General features: G+C 44.0%; 1 pseudogene; it reads left to right on the top strand.

Moving 5' to 3' along the window:
- Window positions 1–7,514: 7,514 nt before the first annotated feature.
- On the top strand, window positions 7,515–8,386 carry LOC131402315 (KATNB1-like protein 1; annotated as a pseudogene).
- Window positions 8,387–27,233: the final 18,847 nt, after the last annotated feature.

Genomic DNA, 27,233 nt, shown 5'->3' with positions numbered 1-27,233 from the left:
TCTGATTGAAGGTAACAACAGAAGGGGAAGGACGCTGCTTTTCTTTGCTGACCTGGGCAGAGCGAGGACTTCCTTAGGCCCTGTGAAATGTGCGAAACTGACTCAGGAAGCAAAGGTGGAAAGACAAGGCCCTTGTCCTTCCTCTGCCTGGGGAACCTTCCCTGCACAGGATGGAAGAATCATGTGCTTGCTTCATCTCCAAAGAACAAGGCATGACTTTGGACGATGGTGGTGGGTGCTCTTTCCAGATCAGATGCTAATCAAAGCAGCCAACCCTATACCTGGAGGTCACCCCTGTCAAAGGTATTTCTTTTAGTAGAAATCAAGCAAAACTTTAATCCTCACTGGAAAAAAAGGTAATGAGGTGGTTCAGAGTAATTGGTATGACTATTGTCTTGCTAAGTTACACCTAGAAAAAGGGAAATGGACCATCTCTCCCCTGTTCGGTCACTGTCCACCCCAGGAAATACGCAAGAGAATAGAACGCAACGACTCAACACAGATCAGCTCTGTGTTGAGTACCTTGGATACAGGATGTCATTTATCTTCAGAGAGAAACTTCAAAGATTCTCCTAGAGATTTATCTCCATTACATGGATGAAGAAACTGAGGCTTGAAGAGATGAAGGGCCGTGCCCAAAGTCTTAAAGCCAGTGAAGAGGTAAAGGGTAATTTGAACTCAGATTGCCCTCCTCCAAATCCCAGTGGCTTTCTATTATTGTCCGCCAACCCCCACCCCCATCCTATAGTGACTGCATGCAGAAGGGAACAAAGCTGAGACGACGAGAGGAAGATGCCTACAGTTCTGACGAGTCCAGAAAGGAATGATGACGCTGAGATCTGCAGAGGAGCTCTGCAACCAGTCTCTGTGTCTTTAGTTCTTAGATTTCCTTTGGTTCTTGAGAAGGCTCCCTTGGAAAAACTCCAACCTGTCTCAGCTGAGCAAAGGGCAATGCTATTTTTTTAATGTTTTGTCAGGAGGGTGGTCACTGGGCAGAGAGGGGGAAAAGAGAAAGGAAAACCATAGAGAGAGGGGACAGGGCAGTGGCCTGAATGCCAGCAGTACCTGCTAGTGGGGGTGGGGATGCGGATGGGGATGGGATGGGGATGGGGAGGGGGATGGGGATGGGGATGGGTGAGTTCTGCACACATTACTTTTCATTAAACATGTCCCATGGAGTCAAGTGTGGGAATAGAGCTGGAAGGACTTAGGGAATGATGGCGATCACTTTTATTTGCGTCTGTCAGCCAAGTGCTGTCAGTGCTAGAATCTATAAACACATTTACTCCTCCCAGCAACATTTTGAGGTTTTGTTGATTGACCTTATTTCCTAGGTAAGGAGACGAAGGAAAATTAACAACTCGATTTACCATAGAGCTAGTCTATACTTTCTCTTATCTCTAACCACTTTTCATTTAGAGCTTTTAATATCCTCTACCCTTTATTGTAATCATCATATATGGTCATACATTTTTCCCCCAAAATTATCCCTTGGTGTCAACTTATATTAGAATCTTTACAGAATACTCTACAGGATGCTTTTCAATCACTGTATTTTGAGCAACAAAATGATGAAGACATATTAGTCTTAAACCATCTAAGGCAATGCCAATGTCGGATCTTCTGGGAGATTCCCCGGCAATACAGGAGAGTAGGGGACTGAGAAATCTGACACACATTTGACAATTAGTCCTGGGGATGTGACCCCTTAGTTGTTAAGTGTTGGAGGCCACAGTAAACAAACCATATAAAGATCATGTTAAAAATCAATATTAATACATACTGTATTTTAAAGAGAAGTGGTTATCTTATGAGATCACAAATAGGGAAAGGATTATTGTAGTTTGGGGTAAATTTTCCAATGACAACATCATGCTTAGATACAAAATTGCTGACTCTTAAGCAGCCTAGATGGATATGCAGAAGACATGCTCTGGAAACTGGCTTAAAGTCTGGCTCCACTGAAGATGGAGACACTGTTGTCAAAGGCACATTGGAAGGGTTTGGTGAAAAGTATTGCATTGTGAGGAGGAAAGGCAATATCTCTACATTATAAACACGAGGTGATTTTTAAATATATCATTTAAACTATTAACATATTAATCAATATTTATAAATTAACAAACATCATATTTGATTTTAAGTATGTATAAGTAAGTAAAACAACACATTAACTATTATATACAGACATTTGTCTATTTCATATACATCCTGACACGTCTTTATACTCACATCAACAAAATCCTTTCTTAAATGCTCATTGGGGGTAAATGGGGATACTCTAATATTCCAAGTCACCTCACACTCGGTACTTCCTCAAAGTCTTGTATCCACGACTTCACCCTCATTGAGGTGACAGCTGTGTCCTGACACACACGGTTCAGCCCAGCACATAGTCTGACCTCAGCCAAAGGGTGTTGAGTTATTGCTGTTGTTTTACAGATAAAGAAATAGAGACTCCAGTGGGTTGGGAGACTGGGCCACAGGACACAGCTAATAAAGAGCAGAGCTGGTTGATTCTAGAACAGTTTTCCGACACCCGGGCCAGAGCACAAGCCACAACAAGCTAGGCTGCAGGAAACGTTTCCTCCTACTCCACTGGGAACAGAGCCCCCTCGCAGGGCAAACACTAGACATAGCCTTGGCTTGGAAGCCACCAAGCTGGAGGATATCGAGAGATGTGTTATTCTTGGATCTGGCCACTGCCTGGGGCCATGCCACACACATAGATTTCGCCTTTTGCTAATATGTTATCAATTCATGATAGCTGGGAAGCAGAACTGGCAACATTTCATCATTTGGCTTAGAAATTCCCAGTTTTTTTTTTTTTTCCCATTTCAGACATAATCTTTTTTTTTTCTCACATCCTTTTTGACGCGTGACAGCAGCACTTCACACTGCTGAGGCGCTCGTGTAAGGAGCACTTCCTGGGAACTCAGGCCCGCCACTCCTCTAGAGGGGACAAGCTCGGTGGAAAATCTGCAGATGTGTATTAATAGGAAAGACTAGGGTTTTGGTAGAACAGGCATTGCAGCCAGGTTGCTAATGTGGCAAGTTGGCATGTGTTTTGATCACTGACACTAAATGTGGTCATGGTTAGAGGAAGGTTTTTTTAAAATCACATTTTATTGAGATTTTGGAGATATAGTCTCACAAGTTAAAAAAATGTGGTCTCCTAACATAATTTTAAGAACAACATTTTAAAGAAATGTTGACATTCCTTTAAATAAAAAGCATATGGAGGGGCCGGCCAGTGGTGCAGCGGTTGGTTTCGCGTGTTCTGCTTCGGAGGCCCGGGGTTCGCAGGTTCGGATCCTGAGCGAGGACCTACTCACCACTCATCAAGCAATGTTGTGGCAGCGTCCCACGTAGAACAACTAGAAGGATGCACAACTTTGACATACAACTATCTACTGGGGCTTTGGGGAGAAAAAAGAAAGAAGTGTATGGAATGTGTGTGTGTGTTTATATCTTCCTCACTCCTCACTTCTGGACAAGCTTTCAAAGGCAGAACTGTCTCTGAGTGGACTCATGCTGAGAGCCTTGCCCCCTTCCCACCATTTGACTGATCAAAAAGTCCTGGCTGACACTGCACACTCCCCCTTTTCCTTTCCACCCCTCACCAGGTCCCAGCTAGCTCTCAGAGCTGTCCACATAAGCACTCCTCCCTGGGAGTCGGTTGGGAACAGCACATGTCCTTGAAGTGATTAGGTCCAGAATGTTAGAGTGAGAAGAGACTTCAGTAGATCCTCATGGTACACATGAAGAAAGGCTCAAGGACCAAGGCCTCAGTCTTCAGTGGTGACCTGTCAGGGCAAACTCTGAGATGCTGTTTGGGGGTTTCTCAGTGCTTTCCCGGGGCCCAGGAGAGCAACCTACATGGAGAGCCCTGATGAAGGGGATCAGTCCTTGAGATCCTGGCACCACTCTCCTCTTTGCCTTGCCTCTCTCTGCCCAAACCCCTAGCCCCAAATCCACCTCTCTGAATGGGCCTGGGGAGGGTGGTGGTAGGCTACCTGTGAGTGTGGCGATATGGGAAGACCATTCCAGATTCAGACTGCTGGCAGGGGTGGGTGAATACTTCCACTTGGAGAGGATTGCCTGAGCTTAAATCATCATTGTCAAGAACAAACATTTACCACGACCCCTTTAGGTGATGGCCTTTAAGTTACTGCAAATTTACTGTTTCAGAGAGACCAAGAGCCAGAAAGGCAGTTGAGAATTCTCAGCATGATTTAGAATTTGTTGGCATACACATCATTCTTTTCTTTCTTGATTTATATACACATATAATTCACCACCTAAACCTGACAAAGGAGTCTCACTGTTCCAAAGATAAAGTCCAGATCTATAAAGAGTCCTCACGATGGGACCTAGCTCCACTCCCCGGCCTCATATTGTACCACTGGCGCCTCTTTCTGTGCATCCAGCCATCTCGTCTCCTCTGTGGTTGGGGGGTTTCCCTGATCCCTCAGTCCTGGTCAGGCCCCCCATCCCTGCTTCATTTATACACTCTTAGCTATTTAGCAATCTCTTCCTGACTTATATGATGGTAGTCAAGCAATTAATTAACCAGTTGATTCCTGAATGTCAACTTCCAGAGGGCAGGGGCCATCTCTGTCTTCTCCCTCAAGACCTAAGGACTGTGCCTTGTGTATATGATTGGTATAAAATATTTGTTTGAATGAATAATGGGGGTCAAGGGACAGAATGTCTGGGCAGCCACACTGAATGTGGGGGTGAGTTGGGCCCAGCTGACTAGCTCCGCGAGCCAGAGAGACGAAGCCTGGGTGGGTGGTAGGGGGCAGCCAGAGGATAGGCTTGCAGGCCAACTTGGGAGAGGGAGGCTCAGCCACAGGGCTTTTCACAAGAAGGCCCTGGACAGCCCTGCTGGCCAGCTCCTCCAATGTTGAGCAGAGGCACTCTGGGATTTGGCTTTCTGGTTCCATGTTTTTCTGAGCAACACAAGACTGGAAGGTGAAACTGTTGAGGAGGAAACATGACGTTCATTTATTCCTTGAAGGTCTGGGAAATCCTCTTGAGGAACAGGACAAGTTGGCATGGCCAAACTCATTCTTCACAGTGCACAGCCCAGAAGGGACCCTGGTCTCCTGCGGGCATTAGAAAAGCTGTGCAAGAGTTTGCGGCTCCATTGAAAGAACTCTGCTGGCTTTGGAGTCAGAAAGGTTTTGGGTTCAAATCTCTATGTTTCCACTTGCTAGCTGTGTGACCTCAGGCAAGTGACTCACCTTCTCCTTGAGCTTCAATATTCTTTTCTGTAAAATGGGCATAATTACTGGGTTACTATAGGAATTAACAGATCATAAGTGAAGCGTCCGACCTAGAAGCGGCACTCTAAGAGTAGCTAAAGTTACTGTCGGTTTAGTACTCTCTTAGCTCTTGGAGGGACTTTTGGCTTTGATCACTACAGATTTTGACCCTTCTTTTTACTACGGGTTATATAATAGACCATTCTGAGGCAGGAGTTTATATAGTTCTTAGGAAGTTGGTTTCTCAAATAACAGAAAAAATTTTTTTTTCTTTAAACAATTCTTTGGTCCCATTAAATCCTATGGCAGCACTTCTTGAGAAACTCTGTGGTTAGGATTACCTCCAGCAATTAATACTCTCTTGGCTCGGTGAGAAGGGAAGCCAGCCCTGTTCTGCTGCCCTGGAGACCACAGGAAATGCTGGACTCAGGTGTGGAGCCCCATGGCCAGGTAACATTGAGAAGAACACATGCAGAGGTGCACATTCCTGAGCGGTGAGCGTGGGGTTTTTTGTTTGTCTGCTCCTTATAAGGAGCGAGTTGTCATCAGACCCACAGGAAGGGCACTGCAACTTTGCTCTCCTCAAGAGAAATCAGCTTTTTTCCTCAGAGAGGTGGGGCGGTGATTAAATGGTAAATATGCCAGCACTTCAGATAACAACCACGAGGATGTTGACAGATCCTTGCAACAGAGCTGGGGTTTTCGGATTTTGTCTGATCCTAGGGACTCGCAGAAAACTACTTGGAATCTCCTCCTTCCCCTAGAGGCAAGTCAACATGAAGATCCACTTTTGCAGCCCGGGCACCAGCCACCAAGGTCGGCTTGGTGGGAGGAACTGGGGCTATGTTTTCACCCTTGCCATAAGCTGTTTGGTCCTTTCCCTTCACCTGTGGCCCTTAAGCATTGATCCGTGGAGCAGGTGGCTGCTGGGAGGAGCGAGGGACCCAGAAAGTGACAGGTGATGCTTTTCCTCCTGTCAGAGGATCAGCTCTTCACACCTCACAGAAGCAAGGATGGAAGGTGACCACCCTGGGATCTCCAAAGCTCGAGTCTCACCTCCTCGCTGAAGCCCCCATCCTGCCCATCCTCTCCTGTCCTCAGGACTCTTGTCGCACCATCCTGCACCCAGTGCACAGTCTGAGACTCGCTTCTCCACTGTCCTGTGTGGACTGCAATGCTTTCCTGGGCACGCTGGTCTGGCCTCCCCACCAAGACCACAGGTTCCTCACAGGCAGGTATATGGCTTTCATGTCATCTGCAACCCCGCAGGGCCCAGCCCCAGTGCTGGGCATTAGACGGGTACTCAGGGAAAGCTGGTGGATGGCTTGGTGGAAAGTCAATTAGGTTACATAGTCCAAGAAGCCTGGATGATCACCTCCATTCTATGCTTTGCTGGGAATGAGCCCGAGGTTGTTGAGAGCTGGTTGTCTGAAGGCTTCTAGGTCTCCACCTGACACTGCTCCTAGTCGTCCCTGGAGCTGACCAGGCCCAAGAATTCCACTCTTCCTTCCTCTTGCAGGTGGCCGTTTTTTTAATCCACTTTCCAGATCCTCCTCCAGTCCCATGTGAGCGAGCCCCCATGTGCTCAGCACGGCGCTCAGACATCAGTGCAGAGGAAGCAGAGCTACCATCCTGCCCCCAGGACCCTCCAGTGTAGTTTAGGACTGAAAGGTACCACCATGCACCCCCGTCTCTGCCTTTTTTCTATCCTCAGGAATTTTCAAAACTTTTGTCATCTGTCCCATTTCCTGCTGTTACTTTCCACAGCCTGGGAACTAGGACCAACTTCTCAGTGTCCCCTCTGTGGCTCCCTGACATCCTTCACAGACCTCCTTGTCTTTTTGTGGGTTTTACTGTTAATTGCAATAACAGCAAATAAGAATAACAGTCATGAGGAAGTTACAAAGGTTCCCAAATCTTTCCCTTTAGCCTCTGCTGATAGAAGGTAAATTGGTGCAACTCTTCTGGACAGGAAATTGGCAATATTGCCTTTGGAAGTTCATGCACTTTAGCTCTCCCGCCTCCCTCAAGTCCTTCTTGACCTGAGAAGGGCGGAGCCAGCTGAGGGGCGGAGCCAGCCGAGCGGCGCACTCACGTGGGGAGCGATCCCCACAAGAGGCGGGCTGGCCTCCAGCGGGGCCTGGCCCAAAGCAGAGGGATGCTCTAGGCTACCGGGCACTGTTGGTCAGCGCCGGGGCTGGGCTGAGGCGCTAGTATTTGAGAGAACATGGCGTCTAAACCCACAATGTTAAAAAATGAAACTTTTGTAATAAATATTGAGGATCACTCCGTTGATATTCCTAGAAAAAAGATCTCTAATTTCACTTATAAGAACATGAAAAGGAGGCTAGAGATCTCCAAAACGGTTGGCTGTTTCCATAAATAGACAGCAGGACAAACTGTGAAATGCCCAAACTACATAAGGTGACGGATAGCAGAAAGAAAGTTCATCAGGCTTTCCCAAATCCTTGTCACAGAAAAAAAAAACAGTTCCCTAGAAGTGGGCCTGTGACATGGCAAATAAAGAAAACAAATCGGCTTGTGCCAGCCACCTGCCTGAACAATTAGCCCTGAAAGTGGAACAGATTTGGTTAACTCCAGCAATTCTTCCCAGACAGAAAGCCATCATCAAAGTATAGTGGGTCTTTTCCTTGAGGTTTCTCAGGACCGTGAGACAATGGCACAAGTTTTGTTCAGCAGGAATTTGAGATTGAATGTAGCTTTAACTCTCTGAAGAACGAGAAGTATAGGTGAACTTGTAGCTTATTTGGTGAGGATAGGATATCTTGGAGTTGCCTTCCTGCGCTCAGCAAGACTGGACGGGAAGAAAAACAATGGATCTCACCTGGCTGCTCTGTAGACTTATTGCCTCTAGTAAAGTCACTAATTAGGAGCAAATTTGAAGAATACATAATAATTGGTTTAGACTGCCTTTGGGCATCATAAAGCTGATAGAACTATCATCCAAGATAGAAATTATAAATGGTGGAAATATTCAGATTTTGAAACAACGACTAAGTGGATTGTGGAAACAGAAAAACCATCTTACTTTGGTTCCAGGATATATTGGTAATATAGCTAACGATGTAGATGCTTACTTATTACAGTTGCATTGAGACAGTTCATCTCCAAAAGAGAATTTTGTTATTTAAAACATCCCTGGCTATATGATTTCCAGAAAAAAATGCCTCATCTGAGAATTGTGAACTGTGGAAGACATCGAAATTATTTTTATCTTTTTTTTTTGGTGAGGAAGATTGGCCCTGAACTAACATCTGTGCCAGTCTTCCTCTGTTTTGTATGTGGGTCGCCACCACAGCCTGACTTGATGAGTGGTGTGTAGGTCTGTGCCTGGGATCCGAGCCTGCGAACTCCAGGCCGCTGAAGCAGAGCACATGAACTTAACCACTACACCACCAGGCCAGCCCCTGTCTTTTATCTTTTAAAAAGCCACATAATGAAACCACTAATGAAACCCTAATAATCTATTTCACCTTAAAGTGGAAAAATATCCAAAAGAAGTAGCTTCAACTTCCATGAGGTGAAAGTGCAGCATGAAGATTATCGCCTTTGCTGCATATGAGATTTATATGGTTATTTGGTAACGTTAAGAAGTATGGGGTCTTAATGCAACCCTGCCTATTGCATAAGAATATAATGTATACTACATGAAAAAAATAAGACAGGACTTACTGCTAGGAACAACGAAGACCAATCTCCATTTACTTCGTTGGGGTTGTGTTTTATAAGAAAACACTTAAATGTGTGCAGCTATTTTCTTATGTTGAAAAGACTTTGAAAGTTTAAAATATCACAGTGAGTAATCAATGTTAAAAATTTTTTGTCCACACTGAGATACTGTGTAATGCAAATGCCTTAATTATTAATAAACCAGTGTGTTATGATACCAATATCTGTTTAAAAAAATTAAAACCAACCATGCTTCTGGCATGATAAAATCATGGAATTAAATCAGGAGTTTACCTTTTATAGAATGTTGTTATTGAAATTTATTCCATACAATTTTTGAAACTTGAGAATATTTTTAGTATCTCTGTTTTTTTCCCCAGAATCATGATGTCATGTATGTATGTGTTATCCCGGTGTATAAGAAAAAAATGAATAGGTATTTGTATAGTTCTTAGCTGGAAATGTCTGTGAAGTTGGCTAATTCGTATTCAATTTTTGTCATACATAGATTTCTATTATTATCAGTTCTGTATCATTTAAGCTTCCTTCATTTGAGTAAATTTACTAAGTATTTCTTTAAAAAAAAGTTTATGTGTTTTAATCAATCAATCCATGCACAAAACTGAAAATAAACAGAAAAATATGAAATAATCAGAAACACAAAGATTTATGTACAATGATGTTAATGACTGAAAAAATTCTGTTATTATTTTGAAATTGTTGAAAATGATGTTTTTAAGAATTTTTAATGATATGAGAAAATGCTCAAAATATAATGTTAGGTGAAAAAAGAAAACATTCTCAACCTCAAAATTATATGACATACACGTGTGTCTGTGTGACTCTCTCTGTTCGTGTTGTGATATTAAAGGAAATATACCAAAATGTTAACATGTTAGCAGTGATGCTTTCTGAGTGTTGGGAACATAAGGCAGTTTTTATTTCCTTTTTTATGTTTTTGGTATTTTCTAAAATATCTAAGATCATAATTTTTTACATGATCAGGAAGAAACTTCACGTGGAAAGGGAAAAGCACACTTAGAAAAGTTCCTCGTGTAACAACTGCACACGTAAAACGGGGTGCTTACTGTGTGCAGGTGCCTTTCATGTATCACAGCTGCCATGTGTGTCCTCACTACAGGTGGGTGTTTTCTAGATCTAGAAGATGCCAAGCCTCAGGAGGTTAAGTACCTTGCTCAGGGTCACACAGCTCTGTGGGTGGGCCAGGATTTGACATGACGTTGGTCTGATCAGAGCGGCTCGGGCACAACCTGCTCCACTTTCCCTTGCTGAGTGTGGCGCTTGCTCCCCTCTTCCTGCCTCCTTCAGGCTGAGCCCGCCCTAGGTCCAGAGAGACCCTGCCCCCCTCAAAGCTCACCGCCAGTAGGAAGCCCAAAGTTGCCTGTAGGGCAAATAAGTATGAATCATGGGCGTGCACGTGCCCAACCTGACACTGCACAATCCCCCATCTCTGTCTCCTGGGACCCTCCTCCCAGTCTGCCCCTCCTTGGTCTCACTCCACTCAATTTATGGGTCACAAGGGCATGACACCTGTCTCATTTCTCCATCTGTGGTCAGGTCCTTTGGCTTTGCCAGTTGTGAACGTATGAATTGTTGGGGGGACACCATTGGGCTCTCACTAAACTCTGTGAGGTGGGGAAGGGGTTTGGAGCAGCTCTGAGGGCTCCCGGTGCTCCCACCGGTACCTCTGACCCTCCATTACCTCTGACCCTGGCTAGTACTTTTTTTTTAATAGGCAGTCCTTTTCCCCTGGCATTCTTTTTTTTTTGAGGAAGATTGGCCCTAAGCTAACATCTGTTGCCAATCTTCCTCTTTCTCTTTTTTCTCCCCAAAGCCCCGGTACATAGTTGTGTATCCTAGTTGTAGGTCCTTCTAGTTCTTCTATGTGAGATGCCGTCTCAGCATGGCTTGATGAGCAGTGAGTAGGTCCACTCCCAGGATCTGAACTGGTGAACCCTGGGCCTCACTAGCGGAACCTGCAAACTTAACTGCTATGCCACCGGGCTGGCCCCTGGCTAGTTGTTTAAGGAGCAAGTGCAAGTGAGCTGCAGCACTGTTGGAAAGAGAGCTGCTGCCATTGCTGCCAGAAAAGCTGGATCAGAATCCCAGCTCTGCCATATGCTGTAGGCGACACACCCAGCCTTTCTGAGGATGGCTGTGAGTCACAGGGGACAGGTATAGGGAAACACATTGTGAGCCCTTAAGCTCTAAGTGAATGCCAGGTGTTATTAGCCAGAAAGGGACAGGAAGCACAGGACCAGAAGACAACAGCCATGGGATTCTTATCTGCTTTATTCACTGCTGAATCCCCAGCACCTGGAACAGTGCCTGGTACATGGTAAATATTTTTGAAATGAATAAATTATCTGAGTCCTTGGTGGTTCACTCCCTCTCTCTTTTAACTCATGGCATTTCAGACTTATCTCCCAAGAAAGCATGTGCTGTGCGAAAGTGGAAAAAGGCACTGGAAGACAATGGTTTCTTGCTGTGTGAATCTGGGCCAGTTCTTCATCACTCTAAACCTCAATTTCCACATCAATCAAGTGGGAATAATAATATGATCCACATCTTCATCCCAGGGGAAGTGTGAGTAGCAAATGAGAATCCACAGATTTAAAGTCTTTCATGTGTATACGGTGCTTTTTATCTGTAACAGGTTGGATGACAGCAGCCCAGACAGGGACTCTTAAAGGATCCCGCTAGATCCTCACATAAGATTCAATGAGAAGTCAGTTTCAGAGGCAAAGAAAATCTTTTATTTATTAGAAGTTGCCTGTACTAAAACAAGTCAACTTATCTGTGTGGGTAGAAATTTGTTTGGTTAGAAATTGAATTCTTGATTTGCGTCCAGTCTTTTCCAATGATCCATTTAAGGAAAGAGAAATACTCCCACACAGAATCAGTTTACAAGTCTTGTGAAACCAATAACTCTCTGGGTTTATCTAACAAATGAGCCTGTTCCTGACTCAGCCTGCTCCAGTCAGGAAGCTTGCGGGAATGTGGCGAGCTCCCTGAAGCTCTTATTTTGTCACGGAAACCTCTTTTCTGCATGGCGGTGCTGAGCTCCGACACACAGACCAGCTTGGACACAGTCCTCAGGGTACAAGTCCTTGGAATGCTCGCCTCCCTATTATTTATATCAGATTTCCCGATGACCTTCACCCTCCCACCCCCCACCCCTCTCTGCTTGCTGGTTGGGCTTTGAAGTCCCTCTGATGAGGACAAAGTTTTTCACTGATGGTTGGAGAGACAGCCTAGATGAACATACTCCAGGGTAAGGCTTAAATTCCTACCAAGCTGTCACTTGTCACTCCTAAAAGCAGAATGGAGTGACAGGGGAAAGCAGGAGGTGGGGAGGTAGTGACCTGGAGAAGAACAAAGGACTCAGTAAGGGAAACTCAGTGACAAAGACAGGTTGACCTACTTAAGAATTTGGTCAAGAATCAGCCCTGGACCACAGTAACTGAAGCACATGTCTGCCCTTGGCCTCCCCCACGTACACAGAGCCCCTACCGCCATTTTCTGCTTCTTGAGCCCAGAGAGACTTGAAGACAGTCTGCAAGAACTGCAAGAACACACCCTAATTTGCCTTTTGTCCATGAAGGCTGTGGACATGACGTTTGCAGTATGCTGTGATGAATAGAGCCACAAACGTTGTAGGCATCATTTAGCTTTGGACAAACCACTTTACCTCTCCAGGCCTCAATTTCCTCATCTGTAAAATGAGGTAGTTAAACAGGAAAATTTCCACGTTTCTTTCTAGTTCTGAAAGACTGCTGCTGCTGAGTGCCCCGGGGCACCTGCCCCTGTTTGGATTCAGTGGAACATCGGGAATTCTTTCTCTTATCTCCTGGAGTGAAGAGAGACCCAGGGGGACCCCTGATAGGTTCTTTGAGGCTCTCCTCGTCTACAACTGGTTACATGTGGGTCGTAGGAAGCGTCAGACCTACCTGGGTTCTCGGTCTTTGCTGCTTACTGGTTTGTGTGACCTTGGAAAATCTTTGTACCTCTGTTCTTTATTGCTAGAAGTGAGCAATAGCTCCTGCCTGGCAGAGTCAGTGGGAGGTTAGAGATGGGGTTTTTTTTTGGAATAAATCCTGGCCCTTCACAAGGATCCTCTTATCATTGGCTCCCTTCCTTCCTTCTTGCTGACTGAGTCATATAGGGCTGGACATGTTAGGAGGAGGTAGGCTCAGGAACTGCTCCACACACGTATCAGTTAGGCTGTAGGCTATGCCACTGTAACAGAGACCCCAAAATACAGTGGCCCAGATGGGTTCAAATTTACTTTCTCACTAGCAGAGGTCATAAGATAGTCAGAGCTGGGAGGTTGGTGAGCAGCTTTCCTCTTTGAGACCCCAATATTCCACTTCCTGCACTTCTTCAATTCCAGCTCAGAGCCCACCTCCCATGGGGGCCCCAGACCCCTATCCGCAGGGATCACACATGGACAGCTCCCCTCCGTGGACACTCAGCATGCACTGCGGCAGTGCTGGATAACTTTGCAGGTCAGAAAGTTGTGGCTCCTGCACGGGATTGGGAACTCCATGACTTCTTGATCTTTATCTCTACCTGCACCCCCCCAAGCTCAGAAAAGTGCCTAACCTGATGCATAGCACATGGTAGGCTGTCCAGGAGGGCTGACCCAAGTGAATGCATTCCTGGGGCCTCCGGCCAGCCAGATCATGAAAGCTGAGGCGTTTGCTTAGTCATCACCTTACATCACCTTACATATTTTTCAGCTTAATTACCATGCAATTTATTCATATCTTCCAACAAATGAAAGACAAAAATGTATATCTTTGGGGGGAGGTGTGAAAACTAACTCTCATGAAAGTCCTTGACTCACCACGAAAATTCAAGAAATGTGCTTCTTACACATGGACACAGGGAAATATCGATTTCCCTGCCATGGGCAAGTTAAGAGGCCTTGGGTGGAAGAACTGACTGGGATGACTATAGAGTGAATATTTGTATTACTGTAATTTTTTTTTTTTTCGCAGAGGAAGATCCATCCTAAGCCAAGATCTGTTGCCAATCTTCCTCCTCTTCCTTTCTTCTTTTTCCCCAAAGCCCCAGCACATAGTTGTGTATAGTTGTAAGTTTTTCTGGTTCTTCCACGTGAGCCGCCACCACAGCACAGCCACTGACAGACAAGCAGTGTGGTTCTGCACCTGGGAACCGAACCCCAGCTACCAAATCAGAGCATGGCGAACTTTAACTGCTAGGCCATCAGGGCTGGCTCTGTATTACTGTAAATTTTGTAGAATCAAATTTCTTAGTAGAAAAACTTAACTATAAGCCTTAGTTTTGGTAACTGCCCCAATTTAACTGGCTTATGGCTGGCAATCCCAAATAGCGATGTAATTCAGTCATCTACCTCCATGTTTATTTCACAATTTGTGCATTGAAGGGAAAACCACACTGCTCGAATGAGCTGGTCAATGAGGGCACCACTGAGATATTTTACAGCTGGCACGGCAGGGAGGACATATTTTGTTTCACCACCTTTGATAATTTTCAGACTAACATTCTTGTGGCCTTTCTCTGTGTTAGATCCAACTCCAAATTCTTTCTCATGGAGCATCTTGGTTCTGCCTACTGCTGCTCCTTTAGCCCATTTCTGCAGTAAGTGAGATATTATGTGTCCTCCTCTGGCCCTGGAACTTTTATAACTATGCGGCAAGCCTTCCTCAGCTTTGGCTGCTGGTTAAAGCCTATGGCTCTACACTTATCCAGCCTCATAAACAGGGATGCCTCATACAGTTGTGCAGGTTGTGCACTGTGTAGCTCCAAGGAGTGTCATGAACATGGAGCACAGGGGCACCTCCAAAGCTATGTTGGTACAACCTCCACAGTACTCGAGGGAAGCCCCATCTCATAGATGACCTGCAAGTTTCTCAGCAAATGTATGCTTGAACTCGCTGCCAGTTAGCTATGACTCTGCATGTGGTTGCTTTTACTGGATTATATTCTGGCATAGGCATCGGCCACTTTGGAGAGTGTAGTAAGAAACGCTCTGCTCCTTGCTGCAAATCTCTAACGCTCTGGTAGGCCCTTGCTTGCAACAGATAACATTTTTGGAAGGGCTCATGAGAGAAATCACTCTCTCGTCTCAGTATCAGGAGGAGTTATGTTTTTCCTGAACAAACTAATTGATTTTATAGACAGACGCAGTGACTCACGTTCTGAAGCTGCTCTCATGTTTGTATTGACTGTTAGAAAGCAGAGAGGCAAGTTGGCGGCTCCATACTAACTAGTATAAAGACCGCCGCCTGTGCTGTATGTCCTTGCCTCACTCCTAGCCTCAGCTGCGGTAGTTAATTCAACAAATAGTTATGGAGTGCCCACGACCCACCAAATGCTCTTCTCGGTCCTACCCTGAACAAAATAGACAAAAGTTCCTGCCCCCAGGAAGCTTATGTTCTAGTGAAGGGAATACATGATAAGCCAATTTATATATATATATAAACTATGTATTACGTGCGCATATATGTGATATTATGTTAGCTGGTGATAAAGAAGTAGAAAATAAATCACAGAAGAGGAACAGAGTGGGAGGAGGCGAATTTTAAATAGAGCGGAGATCTGGGAAGGTCTTTCTGAGAAGATGCCATTTGAGCAAATGCTGAAGGAGGTGAGGAAGTATGCTGTGTGGATCATTGGGGGAAGAAGATTCCAGGCAGAGGAATAGCAAGTTCAAAATCCCTGAGGCAGGAGGGTGCCTGGCATGTTGAAGAAACAGCAAGGAGGCCGGCCTGGCTGGAGTGGCGCGAGTGAGGTAGTGATATGGTCAGACATACCTGGAAGCAGGATCATGCCAGGCCTTGGTGTCCTCTGATGGACTTGGACCTCACACTGCATAAGATGAGAAGCCATTAGAGGGTTTTGAGCAGAAAAGTGACATATTTTAATGCGTTCTAGCTAATGAACTAGCTTCCAGCTAATGCGTTGAGATCAGACAGAGGAGGCAAAGGTAGAAGCCAGAGACAAGTTAGGAGACAATGGCAGGAATTCAGAGGTGGTGGGGCCTTGAGCTAGCTTGGTGGTAAAGGGCAGGTAATAAAGGGTCATATTCTGGATGTATTTTGTAGGTAGAGCTAATAGGATTTGTTGGCAGATGCAATGTGGGGTGTGAAAGGAAGGGAGGAGGTAAGGACGACTCTAGGATTTTTGGAAGCTAGAGCTGTCTTGAGCTACATGCCCTCCCAGGTGGTAGAACATGGGGCGGTCGATTTGGACGTGCTAAGTCGAGAGGCTTGTTGGACACCAAGCCAGGATGAGTGAGCTTGAGTTCTAGGCAGATATCCTGGCTGCATGTAAACAAACTGATGTGTTTGCAGCCGTGACACTGGAGACACTGCAAAGCTAAGATTTCATCTAAGCATCCTACCCTCACTTGTTTTTAAACCTAATTTCCTAGGCTGATATTTACAAATAACAAATCTTGTTATTTTCAGTTCTATAAACCTTCTTATATTCTTTTTAGAACAAATCAAATATGGTTGAAACCAGTGCTGTAGTAGTGACATCACACCATTCATTTAAGAAATATTTATTGAGAACCAATTATACATCAGGCTTTAGGAGCTGAGGATAATCAGACAAAGTCTCTGGCCTCATGAAGCCTGTGTTACAGTTGAGCAAAACGACAGTACTTGACATATAAATAAACACACAATGAAGATAATTTCAGATGGTAACAGGAGCTAAGAAGAAACTAGAACAGATAAAGGAGAGGGTATCTCAGGACAGGAGTTGTGGCTTCATTGAAGATGTGCTGTTTGGACTGAAACTGAAGTGACGAGAGGGAGCCATGCAATGTTCTGAAGGAAGAGCATTCCAGCCGAGGGAGCAGCCAGCGCAAAGGCCTGAGATGGAGTGAATTTGGCACGTCAGATGAGAGAAAGTAGGCTGGCTGGGGGCCGGCCCCATGGCCTAGTGGTATGTTAGGCATGCTCCACTTCGGCAGCCTGGGTTCGGTTCCCAGGCACTGGGACCTACACCACACGTCAGCGGCCGTACTGTGGTGGTGACCCACATAACAAATAGAGGAAGATTGACACAGGTGTAGCTCAGGGTGAATCTTCCTCCGAAAAAAAAAAAAAAGTAGGCTGGCTGGTGTGGCTGGAACACAGTGAAAGGGGGATCGGTGTAGGAGGCAAGGCCAGAGAGGTGGGAAGAGGCGGTTCATGCTGAGTCTTGCCGGCAAGGCAAGATCTTTGGGTTTCATCTTAAGGAAGTCTCTGCAGATTTCCCAGCAGGGCAGTGACGTGATGTAGTTTATCCTGACTGCTGAGTGTAGCACAGCCTGTGGGGAGCAGGAAGGCTGTCATGGAGGGCATTGCAGCAGATGAGGAGTGAGATGATGGGGCTGGACGAGGACGGGAGAGGTGCAAAGGGGAGAGGGGCTCAGGGTATCTTGAAGGCCTTCTCTAGAAGGAAGAGAAAAGTCAAGGATGACTCCTGGTTTTGGCTTGAGCCACTGGCTGGATGTTTACGAGATGGGGCAAACTGGAAGAGGGGCAGTGTGTTAAATTTGAGATGCCTATTAGTCACTTTTCTGCATGTTATCTACAAAGAAAGTCACACATTCATTCAACTGATATTGGTTGAGTGAGTGAGTGGATTCCAGCCCTTTTGGATGTGGGAGGCCAGACTCTAAGTTAAAGACCGCAATTCAGAATGATGATGCTAACACCGTAGGAAGCAGTTTCACTGATGTTATCTCGACAAGTCATCTTAGCCACCTGCGGAGGGGCTGGGCTGGGCACGATTATCTCTATTATACAGGTGAAGTGTCTGAGGCTGGGAAACACTGCACGACTTGCCCAGTGTGTCCACCCTCAGGGGAGATCCAGGCCTTGTACCTTTGTTCTTTCCACCATCCCACACCAGCTTTTACCTGTGGGCCGCAGGCCCCTGAGAGAGCCGCCTTGGGTGGTCCTCACGTGATATGGAACCAACCACGGACTTGGGGCTGTGGTGACTCTGGCCAGCCAGAAGCTGTGGGACCCAATTCCAGCCTGAAAGTGGCCTGCGCCATCAGTAGGCAGCCCAGAGCTGGCCAGGACTTCCAAATAGGCCTGATCCAGCTCTGTGACAAGAGCAATGACACCCACAGACAAGGCTCCTCTCCTTGCCCTGCTGAGTCAGAAGCACCACAGCAGAAGGTTGGCTCCAGCTTTGGAATGGAACTCAGGCCAGGTTTCTTCTGCAGGAGATGGGCCTCTTCTCTGGGCAGTTAGCTTCATTGGAGTCAATTAAGGAAAGAGCAGGAGGGATGGGCGTGGCCCCTTTCCCAAGGGTATAGGCCTTTCACATCCCTGTTTCTAAATTTATAATCTTACAACCCATGCTGGCACATTCCCCTTAAGAAAATTTATTTTTGTAAATTTTCACGTCAAAGGTAGAAATATAGATATTTAGTTTTGCAGATGCAAATAATGTATTAAATAGTAACCATAACAGTGAGTCTCAAACTTAAGCATAAGAATCAATGGGAAGAAGAGGTGGTATCTTAGTCCATTTGGGCTGCTGTAACAAAATAGCACAGACTTGGCAGCTCATAGACACCATAAATTTATTTCTTACAGTTCTGGAGGCTAAGTCCAAGATCAAGGCATCAGCATGGCTGTGTTCTGGTGAGAGCTCTCTTCCTGGTTCGTAGCTGGTACCTTCTCTCCTTGTCCTCACGTGGTGGAAGGGGCTAGGGATCCCTCTGGAACCTCTATTATAAGGCATTAATCTCATTCATGAGGGCTCTATACTCGTGACCTAAGCACCTCCCAAAGACCCCACCTTCTAATAAGATCATCTTTGGGGTTTAAGATTTCAGCATATGAATTTGGGGGGACACAAACATTCAGACCATAGCACACGGTGTTGTGCAGTGGTTAAGAGCTTGAAATCTGAAGCCAGACTGCCTGCATTTAACTCCGGGCTCTATTACTTACTAGTTACGTGCCCTTGAGAAAGTCTCTTAATCTCTCAGCACCCCAGTTTATTCATCTGTAAAATGGGCATAGTAATGGTACCCACTCATAGACTGTACTGGGGATTAAATGAGTTAATTAGTGTAGAGCATTTGGCATAGTGCCTGCACATAGTATTCTATAAGTAAAAGCTATTATTATTAAGAATAGTATTATTTTTATAGCTGGGTGACTTGTTAAAAATGCAAAGTCCAGAGTCATACACACAGAGTTTCTCTTTCAGTGGACTTGGAGGGGGGCCCAAGAACTTTTCACAAGCACAGCAAGAGAATTTTGAGAAACTCTGGACAAAAAGGCAAAAATGGGCATCCAGGAACAAGGCAGGGTGGGAGGTACTCCAGGGAGAATAAGGGAAGTAAAGAATAGTGTACACATCCCTGATTCACAATTTCATAGTCTTCAATGTGGTGTGGTTAGAATGGAATCCAATGAGCTCTTGCAATGGATACAAAGATGGTTTCCAAAGAGAGTAATTTAACCATACTATGGATATTTTTCGTATTATTTTATTTTTGTATATCTCCCTCCACTAGATTATTTTATTGAGATATAATTCACATACTATAAAATTCAAACTTTTTGTGTATGTGTGAGGAAGATTAGCCCTGAACTAACATCTGATGCCAATCCTCCTCTTCTTGCTGAGGAAGATTGGCCCTGGGCTAACATCCGTGCCCATCTTCCTCTGCTTTATATGGGATGCTGCCACAGCATGGCTTGACTAGTGGTGCGTCGGTTGGCGCCCAGGATCCGAACCTGCCTACCCTGGGCCGCCAAAGCAGAAGGCATGAACTTAACCACTACGCTACTGGGCCGGCCCCTAAAATTCAAACTTTTAAAGTGTACAATTCAATAGTCTTTACTATATTGACAAAGTTGTGCAGTCTATTTTCATCGCCACCCACCCAGAAAAAAAATGTACACATTAGCAGTCACTCCTCATTCTCTCTCCCCCCAGCATCTGGCAACCACTAATCTACTTTCTGTTTTTATGGCTCGGCCTCTTCTGGACATTTTATATAAATGGAATCTCACAACCACGGCCTTTTGTGACTGGCTTCTTTCACTTAGCATGCTTTCAAGGTTCATCCATGTTGTAGCTTGTATCAACTTTTTCCTTTTATGGCTAAATAATATTCCATTGTATGGGTATATCACATTTTGTTTATTTATTCATCAGTTGATAGACATTTGGGTTGTTTTCTACTTTTTTGACTATTATGAATCATGCTGCGATGAAATTTGTGTACGCATATTTGTGTAGACAGACGTTTTCATTTCTCTTGAGTATATATCTGGGAGTAAAATTGCCCATCATATGGTAACTCAGTGTCAAACTTTTTGAAGAACTGTTTTCCAAAGCAGCCGCAATGTATGAGAGTCTCAATTTCCCCACATCCTCACTAACACTTGTTATAGTCTATATTATCTGTCTTTTTTATTTTAGCTATCCTAGTTTGTATGAAGTGGTATCTAACTGTGGTTTTGATTTGTATTTTCCCAATGACTAGTTATGTGGAGTGTCTTTTCATCTCTCAGTTTCTGGCCTTGTGGAGTTTTGGATCCCTAGGCTGGGATGCCGGGACATGATCATGTTTAGAACATGCTGTTGACTGCTTCCCATCAAGTCTAAAGAGGAGCACATTTTATCAGGGTGTGAGCAAATATCTAGGCCCTTTCTATAACAGATGTGGGTTTTGCTTGAGAGCCTAGCAAAGGAAATTAACTAAAAAAACTTTTAAAATTATTTCACAAACTAAATGCATAGTTGAAGCAAATAAACTAATATGAATAAGATATAAGGGAGACTCCACTGGAAGAAATTTTATTGTTTAAATACTTGCTTAAAAGATATTTATTTGCAGTGAACAGTGAACCCATTGACCCCTCACACCCTCCTATGCTAGGCAGGCCAGCACTACCGCCCCGCACATCCAGTGATTCTGTAACACACAAAGATAAACAGGCACTTTCTTGGGACCAAATTCAAACTTCCTTCAGAGAGATCTCAGGACAACTAACTCACACAGGATGTTTCCTGACCCCTGGGGGGTTTATTTGGAGTCCTCAGTTGCTCAATCAAAAGAAGTTCAAAGTGTTCCCAGCCCAAAGTTTGGGGATTAGGGGGCAAAATTCCTGGAGACCTAGAAAGGGGACTATATCACTAAGAATCTCTAAGCCTAAACTGGATTGGATACGAATTTGATTTTCACGTACAGTGCAAACCAGGAATTCCCTGAGAATGAGATCGCTAATTCAGTGGGAATCCTACTGAGCCTATTCTGGGAGGTTCCAACCTTGGTTGTTTGGGAAATCTGATTCCAAACTTGCATATCTCTTCTCCATGCACATTCTCTCATCCTGTGAGTAAGTACCATGATGAGTCACTCTGCTTTTCAGAGCTTATAGTAGTAGAAATCTCAAACCACGGCAGATTAAAAAAAAAGTTTGCAATAGTTTACATGATATTCTGTTCTCTGAGGGATATCCATCAAGCCTGATTGTCAGAACAGCTTTGCCCCTCTGAAGAGCAGCTAGCTGGAGAGACAGTTGAGGAGAAAGAAAGGCCAGTGGCCAGCTGCTAAAGGCGGCATTGGTATATTTTATAAAGGCCCAGGCTTTACCATTTAGTAGCCATGTGATTTTGGGCAAATTACTTACTTTCTATGAACCTCCATTTCTTCCTCTGAAAAATTGAGATAAGGCTACTTACCTCAAAAGACTGATTTGAGGCACAAATAAGCAATGCACACAAGAACGTTTCTTGGACTAAGAAGTGAGACATAATTATTATTCCACCCTTCCTTCCCTCCAGGGAACTTTCTTTCCTTTCCATTTCAAACTCCCCCAGACTCCAATCCCAAACCCCAGGAATAATTCCAGGCATTCAGAAGGTATTCAATAAAAATTTTCTTAGATGAAACAAATCCAGTTTTTTGATGAACAAAATATTGAATAGACCAATGTATTTGGTCATTTACAGATATTTATTGGGTGCTTATTATGTTCCAGAGATTGTTCTAGGTACTGAAGAAACAGTTATGAACAAAACAGACAAAAACTCATGGACGGACCTTCCATGTTAGATGGAAGAGAGAGATTCTAAACAAATAAATCATTAAAACGCATTGGATGTTAACTGTGGTTAGCGCTATGGAAAATAAAGCGGGGAGGTGAGGCTAGAGATGGGTCGGGGTATTCTTAAGTGCTCCAGTTCAAAGTTCCGAAGGCTGAATTCTTTGGGGGTGAGTTAGCTTTCCAGGGCTCATTTCTAAAGAGGCGTCATCTTCCTCCCCGCTCTGCCATCACTCTGAGCAGCCAGGCTCAGGGTCAGAAGCCAGGCATGAGTTGTGAGGGCGTGCAATGACAAGGCAGGCAGATGGAAGGAGACCTTGGGGTGGTGCTCCAGGCCAGCCAACCCTGGGAATGAGATCACCTTGGGAAAGATTCTCTACCTTGGCTCTGTCTAGAGAGCCCTGCACCGGGCTTCCTTAATAGCACCGGACAGAGTCTGGTTTCATACGCTTCAAAGCCCGTCCCTGTTTGTATTGCACGAATGACACATCCCTGTCCAAACTCATCCAGACAAACAGCTGCTAATTTCCTAGCAACACTGCCCTAACAATTCTTGCACGGAATGGAATTAATCCTGGCACAGAAATAGAAGTTCATACTTCAGAAAAAAAAAATCTTTTCAAAATTCTTTCTTCATGTCTCCCTTGCTATACAACCTCCACACCCAGGGACCATCTTTGACCAAGCTCAGCAGGGGGTTCCCTTGCTTCAGCAACTTGAAAGTCCTAACTGTGTGATAGCGGTGTTGAGAGAACTCTGCATACGTAACAGTATCACAGCAGCTTGCATTTACATACAGCTACCAGGGGCTGTTCCTCGACTTCATGGAATCATCAGTTTTCTGCCTCATGACAACTTTAGCGGGAAGCCTGGACAAGCCTACAGAAAATGATTTAGAATCATATAATGTCAGGGTAAAAAGGCCTTACCAAACTGTCTGGTCAAGGATGGCAAATAGGTTGTATCCTGCGCTTGTTCCCATGCTTGGTGTTGGCTCCACGTAGTGCTGGTCTGTGAAGGAGTCTCAGGCAGCTGATTGGGAAGGGAAGTGGTGGACAATTAATTAGGAATGTCTGCCACGGATGAGAGGTAGTCAAGGGGCCCTCCTCTTTGGTGTTTACCATGCCTAATCTAGTTCCATCTTCTCATTTTACAAATGAGGGAACTGGTATTCAGAGAATTGAGGTGACTCCACCAAGATCATACTGCCAATGAGAAGCAGAGCCGGACCTGGAATCCAGCTGTCTAGATTTCCACCGGAGTATTGTTTTCAACATCAATTCTTTTTTGCTCTCACTTACAAGACCGGTGGAGGGCTGATTTTATGAGCCAAGGAGACATTAGGGACCTGGCTGGCTCTGTGTAACGTCTGACTCGTGGCTCATGGTAGTCAGCTTCTCTGGTGGTTCCAGCCTGGTTTCTGCTCCCTCTGGACCCTCTCAGCAGGACTGCTTGCTTCAAGCTATTGAAGAATGAAGGGTCCTTCCCTGCAGAAATCTATAGTGATGCCCATGGGCCTGGACTCCTGATCCAGAGCCAGAAGTTATTCCCTTCTCCCTGTAGTCAGATTGCCCTCATCATTCCTATCATTCCAGTTTGGGTGGGCTCAATCTTGTGATGGTATGCACAGAATTGCCTTTATTTTTCTCTTAAAGTGATGGTGACATAAATTGCATTTATTTCTCTTTTAAAACTTAGCCTTCTTGGATAAGAATAACTGATTTACTTGGGGAGAAAAGACATTTGTATGTGGATGTCACTAGAAGGGAAAAGAAAGCTTTCTCGTTTTTGTTTTAATTTATCAAGAGATAAACTTTCTTTTAAAAATAAAATAAAATAAACCTTGGCTTAGCTGATAATATTTGCCTTTTCCTTTGGCCCAGAATCTGGTCTCATGCCAAGCTCTATGCTGGTCTTCACCTCCTCCTGAAATACTCTGTTTCCTCGCCTGGCAAACTCTGTTCTTCCCTTTTGTGTCTAAAGTCCTCCTTTGCCTTGGGGTAAGAAGAAGAAATTTTGTTTAGTTCAACAAACACTTATTGAGATGCTAAAATGTATCAGTCACTGTGCTCAGACTCAGGATTCAAAAAGGAAGGCACTAAGGCCCCTGCCCTTGGGAAATTGAACTGCAACTTACAGTGAGCCAGAGAAACACAATGCTGAGCCTTGTACTCTGTTATCGCATTGAATCCTCACCCTAAATCTACTCTTCTTGTGGCCATGGACTGTGTGTTCCGTTCTTCACTCTGTTCCCAGCACTAAGCACACTGCCTGGCATGTGGTGCCCGGAAAGACTTGTGACTCATTGAGTAACTGATTCCTTACAGCCACCCTAAAGGTTGGCATCATTTTTCTCCTTTTACAGATGAGGAACGGAGGTGGATGGAGGCTAATTAGCTTCTCCTAATGTCTCCTTGTGGTGATGACTTAAATTACGTGTTTCCAAACGTTTTGCATTTTCTCCCACATAGCATTCCATGCCACTTCACCTTTCTGAACTCCGTTTTCTCATCTGTAAATTCAGAGGAGCAGACTGGATAATACTATGATCCCTCAAGATCTAAATTTCATAGCCAACGCTCAAAGTGGGCACTAAAATGCATATACCAATTTTCCCTGGAAGGGTTCCTGCGTGTGTGTGTGTGTTTTAACATGCAACTCTCCTGCCCTCATTATACTACCAGCTCTTTGAGCTTCATATTTCATTTTCTAAACCATGTGTAGCACCCGCAAATCTGTGTTCTGTGCTCAGGACTTCTAATTTTTTAAAGTTCATGACTCTCTGTAAACCTGCCTTATCTGGACTAAGTAAACACGCACTTCACTTCCTGACACCAAAAATTGTTTTTGCCTGTTTCTCTCAAGGAGAGCAGCAAGCTCTGAGTGCTCTGTGGCAGGCCCCAAAGAATCTCGTGCCTGAAGATGGAGAAATTGTTTCTTAGAAATGATGATTCTTGATTTTGAAGGGAAAAACACAGACTTTAAAATTTTGTGAGATTATAAAAAAATCCTTCGCATTTCTTTACACTGACAATGAAAAACTAAAAATGAAATTAAGAAACAATTCTACTTACAATAGCATCAAAAAGAATAAAATACTTAGGAACAAATTTAACAAAAGACGTGCAAGACTGCTACACTGAAAATTAAAAAACATTGTTAAAGGAAATCGGAGCTCTAAACACATGGAAAGTCCATGTTTGTGGACTGGACGACTTAATATTGTTAGGACGGCCACACTCCCCAAATTGATTAACAGATCCAACACAATCCCTATTGATATCTCAGCTGGCTTTTTTTACAAAAATTGACAAACTGATACTAAAACTGATATGGAAATGCAAGGGACCCAGAATAGCCAAAACCATCTTGAAAAAAGAAGAACAAAGTCAGAAGACGTATACTTCCTGATTTCAAAACTGCAAAGCTGCAATAATCAAGACAGTGTGGCACTAGAATAAGAATCATATAGACCAGTGGAATAGAACTGAGAGTATAGAAATAAATTTTGCCTTTGTGGTCAATTGATTTTGACCATGGTGCCAAGAAAATTCAATGGGGGAAAGAATAGTCTTTTTAACAAATGGTGCTGGAACAAGAGGATATCTACATGCAGAACAATGAAGTTGTACTCCTAACTCACACCACGTGCAAAAATTAACTCAAAATGGACCCAAGACCTAAATATAAGAACTAACACTATCAAACTCTTAGAAGAACACATAGGTGTAAATCTTCGTGACATTGGATTGGACAATGGTTTTTTATATGTGATGCCAAAAGCACAGCAGCCAAAGGCAAAAAATAGACAAGTTGGACTCCACCAAAATTGAAAACTTTTGTGCTTCAAAGGACACTATGAAGAAAGTAAAAAGACAACCCACATAATGGGAGAAAATATTTGCAAATCATATATCTGATAAGGGTCTAATACTCAGAATATATAAAGAGCACTTCCAAATCAACAATAAAAAGACAAAAAACACAATTTAAAAATGGGCAAAGGATTTGAATAGATATTTCTCATAAGAAGATATACAAATGTTCAATAAGCACATGAAGAGATGCTCAACAGCATTAGTCATTAGGGAAATAGAAATCAAGACTATAATAAGATGCCACTTCATACACACTAGGATGGCTATAATAAAAAAGACAGACAATAACAAGAGTAGTGAGGATGTGGAGAAATTGGAACCCTCCTTCATTTCTGATGGGAATGTAAAATAGTGCAGTCACTTTGGAAAACACTTTAGTAGTTCCTCAGCAAGTTCGACATAGAGTTACCATATGACCCAGGAATTCCACTCCTAGGTGTATGTGTATATATATATATATGAAAACATTTGTCCACACAAAAACTTGTATGTGAATGTTCATAGCAGTATTATTCGTAATATCCAGACAGTGGAAATAACCCAAATGTCTATCAACTGATGAATAGATAAACAAAATATGGTACATCCATGCAATGGAATGTTATTTGGCAATAAAAAGTGATGAAGTACTGATTCATGCTACAACATAGATGAACTTTGAAAACATTATGCCAAGTGAAAGAATACAGTCACAAAAGACCACATATTATATGATTCCATTTATAGGAAATGTCCAAAATAGGCAAGACCATAGAAACAGAAAATAGAATAATGTTTGCTAGGGGCTAGGGAGAGTAAGGAATGGGGATGACTGCTAATCGGTATGGGTTTTTTTTGGGGGGGTGGTGATGAAAATATTGGAATTGAATAAGGGTAATAGTTGTACAATTCTGAGAATATCCTAAAAAACTCTGAATTTCACACTTTAGTGAATATTATGGTATATAAATTGTATCTCAATAAAGCTGTTTAAAATAAATTTTGTGAGATCAAAGAAATTCAATAGGAAAATGACAGAGGCTAACTGATAACCCCAGGACAGCCCCCATTCTTAGCACCTAGAAGGCTCCCCACCACCACTGTGGCAACAGTCACACCCATAGAACACTAAATCTACGTGGATCCTCAAAGGTCGTCTTGTCCACTTAGCCGATGATTCTTCAACCCTCTCTGTAATATTCCCACTGGGTGATCATCTAGCCCATGCTCGACTAGGCTCTTTTTTTCCTCCTCTCCAAGCGTTTGCTGAACACCTACTATGTGCTCAGTTCTGGGAGAAGCATTCAGAATGTACTTTGCATCGT

This window comes from Diceros bicornis, chromosome 4, assembly GCF_020826845.1.
Source record: "Diceros bicornis minor isolate mBicDic1 chromosome 4, mDicBic1.mat.cur, whole genome shotgun sequence".
Classification (NCBI taxonomy): Eukaryota; Metazoa; Chordata; class Mammalia; order Perissodactyla; family Rhinocerotidae; genus Diceros; species Diceros bicornis.
This window is presented reverse-complemented; position numbering and strand designations above follow the sequence as displayed.